This window comes from Mus caroli, unplaced genomic scaffold (assembly GCF_978045245.1).
Source record: "Mus caroli unplaced genomic scaffold, Mus_caroli_1 scaffold_3, whole genome shotgun sequence".
Taxonomy (NCBI): domain Eukaryota; kingdom Metazoa; phylum Chordata; class Mammalia; order Rodentia; family Muridae; genus Mus; species Mus caroli.
This window is the reverse complement of record NW_028227258.1, coordinates 88,527,355-88,531,760: the sequence shown is the minus strand read 5'-3', so window position 1 is coordinate 88,531,760 and position 4,406 is coordinate 88,527,355. Positions and strand designations below refer to the sequence as shown.

At 48.0% G+C, this 4,406-nt stretch overlaps 1 pseudogene; it reads right to left on the bottom strand.

Annotated features, from left to right (window-relative positions):
* Positions 1-242: 242 nt before the first annotated feature.
* LOC147005618 (thyroid hormone receptor-associated protein 3 pseudogene) lies at positions 243-4,071 on the bottom strand (annotated as a pseudogene).
* Between the last annotated feature and the right edge of the window lie 335 nt (positions 4,072-4,406).

Below are 4,406 nucleotides of genomic sequence, written 5' to 3'. Positions count from 1 at the left end.
TTCAACAGATGTGCACAGGCAGTGGTTCACCTGCTGGGGACCGCCGCCCCAGAAGGCAAGCACAAGGACCCTTTAATGAGGATGCCCCCCAACATCTGAAAATGTTTCAACCCAAAACGTAAAGTTAAAGAGAAAAAAAAGGAAAAACCCAAAAACACACAACCCCACAGACCACCCAGCCATAACCACCATCCTTAATCATAGGCGTTTCTTTTCATTTTATAAAAAGATTAATAAAAAATATTGAAAAATTATTTTCTCATCTTGTATTTGTAAAGATAATAGAATTCAGAAGTTTCTTAGAAAACCGTCCAGAAACTGCCCTCCAGTTTCCACTCCTCTTGCTGAAGACCAGCAGGACTACAAAGGTTGGGACACTGGAGCTGCTGGTGGAGAATGGGAAGCCCAGCCCAGGAGAAATTAGACAGAGCAGGGTGCATGGGGAGGCTGGGAGCAACTCCACGGGATACATGGCTGTGTAGAAAGGGGAACACGAGGTGGTCAGAAAGGCCTTAAACTCCTCCTTAACATACAAAACCCGGTTTGTACAAGATCCAAGCAGTTTGGTCCCAAACTGAGGTGAACACTTCAATTTTTATTCACATGCTTTGTTTTCTCTTAAGAGTCAAAGTTGCCCAAATTAAAATCTTTACACTAATATTACTATATATCCCCTAAAAAGAAGAAAAAGAAAAAGGATTTCTTAATAAAACTCAGGACAGGAAGAGACTGAAAACCAAATTCCCATTTAGTTCCAAATGAAATAAAGAAAACTTGGTTTCTAATTGGGGTTGGGTGGGGGTGGGGCAACAAAACCAAAACAAAGTCCAAGCATCAGCATCCTTCTCCCTACCCTGCCCACCCCACACCACCAGCAGTAGGAGCCCAGTGTGTGGTCTGATCTAGGTTCGGTGGCCACGTCCTGTCCTCTATCCAGTGAGACGGATGGCACCAGGGACACACTCTGCTGTCATGGGATGGATTCTGTGTGGCAAGTGGGTTGTGGGGTGGCGTTTTCAGGATCTTCTTGAGGCTCCTTGTTTAGCTCCACCAGCCTCTCCTAGCGCCTTTCTCCCCCGGGCAAGGGCTCCATCAAGAGCGGCCCCTACTCACCTGAGGGCTGTAAACTGTCCTTCTCTTCTCTGTTCTCTGTCCCACTCTCATCGTCTTCTATCTCTCCCTCCTCCCCACTGAACTTGTCATGGGCCCACTTGGGGCTGGTACTGGACTTCCGGAACATGAACCGGCCTCGCCCCCGAGGAAAGGCTCCTCGGCCGCGGCCTCTGCTCATCCACTTGTCGCTGCCCTCGCCTTCCCGGTCGTCATGCAAGTAATACTTCTTGCTCTTGGGCGTGTACTCTGGATCCCATTCTTCTTCCCGGCTTCTCTTTTGAAAATCATTGTTGCTGTTGTTGTTATTGTTACCAGAATAGTTCCCTCTGCCCCATCCTCTCCCTCTTGCACGAAATTGAAAGGTTCCCCGAGCTCTGCCGCCTCTTTCATTCGGACCCATGAAGTCTTTGGTCCCCAATCTGGATTTGTCGAAACCCGAGGTGCTCTCCTCCCTCTCTTCTGCCTCCTCAGGGTACTCCTCTGCTTTGTAGGAATGGGAGGACTGGGAGGAGGAGGAGGAGGACCTGGACCAGTCTCTTGCTCTGCGGTGCTTCTTCTGCTTCTTTGATCCTTTGTGGGTTTTCTCTGTCTTTTCAGTTGATCTTTCTCTTGAGTGGCTAGAGTCTCTGGAATCCACTGACTCTCTTGATTTACCTCGCTTAAGATCTCTCTCCTTATGTTTTTTACGACGTTCAATATCAAGGCGAAGATCAACAGGATCATCTTTGTATTTTCCCTCAGCCTTGTAGCCAGGTTCCCGTGGACTTTTCAATTCCTCATGAGTCAAACCATGCTTTCTGAATGTACTGGGGGAAATGTCTATCCTCCTGTGTATCTCTGGACTTTTCTTATTTTTAGCTGCTTCCTGTTCATTTCCTCTCTTTAGGTATTTAGTAAAGCGTTCATGCAATGTCATTCCAGAGGATCCAAAGTGATGCTCTTTAACATGATGAACAATGGTCACTATGTGCTGAGCAAACAATTCTGAGGGGCTACGCTGAGACTGAGCTGACTGTATGTGCTGGAAAATGGAACGGAATTCCTGCTCCTTTTTGTTGCTGTGGACTAGATCCCGACAGAGCTTTCGTTCCTGAGCCAATAAACCACTAGGTCGTGCAAGGTCCTCATCGAAGGAGTCCATCCGGACATTGACTTGGGCCTCCCGGGTAATGGAAAAGGAAGACTTCCCAGAGGAAAAGTCTCCTTTGCTTCCCAGCTTGTCACGGCTCTCAGAGGTCTTCCTTGGGGGCGGGGATGAACTTTTCTCCTGGACCACCTTGTATGCAGTCACCCGGAAATTCTTTTCTGGCACAAAGCCCCTGTGCCCACTTTCGCTCCTCTTGGACCCTCCATGCTCCTCCTTTCGGGATCTCTCTGTGAATCCTCCTCCAGGTCCTCTGCCTTCCTCTGCTTTTCCTTCCCTGCGTGCAGGCTCTCCCACTTGCCTGACTTCTCCTCCTCCTGGTTTTTGCTTGCACCGGCTATGACTTTAGACATAAATTTGGGCTCATCATCAAACTCGGGTTCCTTCCTTCCCTTACTTTTGTCCTTATCTTGCTCATCCATCTCCTCCTTGTGGAAGTCAGCCATCTTTTTCTCAAAGTCATCCCGAAGCTTATACCTTTTGGGCGACTGGCTGCCTCGGAAGGGCTTCTCAGAGTCCGTCTTGGGAGCAAATGGATCGGATTTCATTTTGACATCAGCATCAGAGAAGCCCCCTTTCTCCTTCAGCTTCTCCTTATCAGCATTTGTTTGTTTCTGCTCCTTATCCTTCCCATTCTCTGTCTTCTGCTCCTCCAGATACCTTTTTGAATATGCTGCTCCTCCCAAAGCAGCACTCTCCTCTTTCTGAGATGAACCATATGCAGAGCCAGTTGCTGGTGGACTCTTACCCACAGGGCTCTTTTTGGATGGACTCAAAGACCCAGAGCCATGGTCGAACTGACCTTGGTGTGCTCCAGACTGATATCCAGCACCCCCTGACATAGATGAGCCCATCTGGGATGCATTAGAAAGTGGAGGACTGGGTTTTGGCACAGGGCTAGGGCGTGGTGACCTTCGCCTAACCACCACAGACTGGAGGGGGCTTTTGAGAGCTGGGCTTCTCTCCCGGGGACTCAGATCAGAAACCGAGGCCCGTGATGCAGAACCAGCGCCATAGGTGGTGGCATCTGGCCATGGCTTTGAGCTCTCAGACCCTTTTATATCTTGAGAGGTCCCACCAGAGAATGTCTGCTCCTTAGCCTCATCTCCCTGGTTATCACCAGCTGCCTGAGATGGCCGGCTATCCTTGGAAGAGGACTTTTTCTCTTTTGTAGACTTTCGCTTAGACGACTCAACTCTGCTGTGGTTGGAGGACGACCGGGAGGATGAGGAGCGTCTTGACCTGTCAGAGGATGACTTGTCAGAGTTCCTAGAATGGCTTCTGGACCGTGGTGAAGGAGACCTTCTCTTTGGGGACCGGGATCGAGAACGGCCCCGACGAGGGCTGTATGCTTGCCGGTAGTTCTGCCAATTGGAACAGTAGTTTCCATAGCCACCTCGGTTATACTGGCCCCATGGATAAAAGCCTCGGTTTCGCCCACGGAAGTAATAGGGCCTCCTGTAGCCTCTGTTGTGACCTCGGAAATCTCGATTCTGATACACTCTGGGGTGATTCCTTTCTCTGTTATGAGCTGGAGAATATGATCTGGAACGAGACCTAGAACTCAGCCTGCGCTTCCTTGAACGAGAGACAGATCGGCTTCGGGACCGAGACTTTGAAAACGAACGAGACCGAGATCTGGATGCAGATCTTGAGCGAGAAGAGCGAGACCCAGACTTGGATTTGTTTGTTTTTGACATCTTGGAAGAGTTTACACCTCAGTAGAATCAATGATTCAACTTGAACTGCCTCTGACAAACACCAGCAGCACCACTGGCTTCTTCAATTTACAGTCAGGGTATAACTCTTGACCGGCCGGACTGAATCTCTCTATTGACCTTAATGGCATCAATGTATGCATATAATGATAGACACATATGCAAGGAAAATAATAATGTACATATATATTTAATCCAAAATAGTAAACCCAAACAAAAGACAATGTGAAACACTCACATGTACTAATTACATCTCCTTGGAAAGAGTTACATTTTTCTCTAGATAACATATACAAAGTAGTTGCATCACAGTATTAAACACATTAAAGTATGAAAAAAGACTCAAGATGTTATCTCAAAAACAACATTGAGCCTGCTAAGTCATTTAAGTCAGTATCCTGAGGAATTCTTTAAGTGGTGCTCAGTAGGAG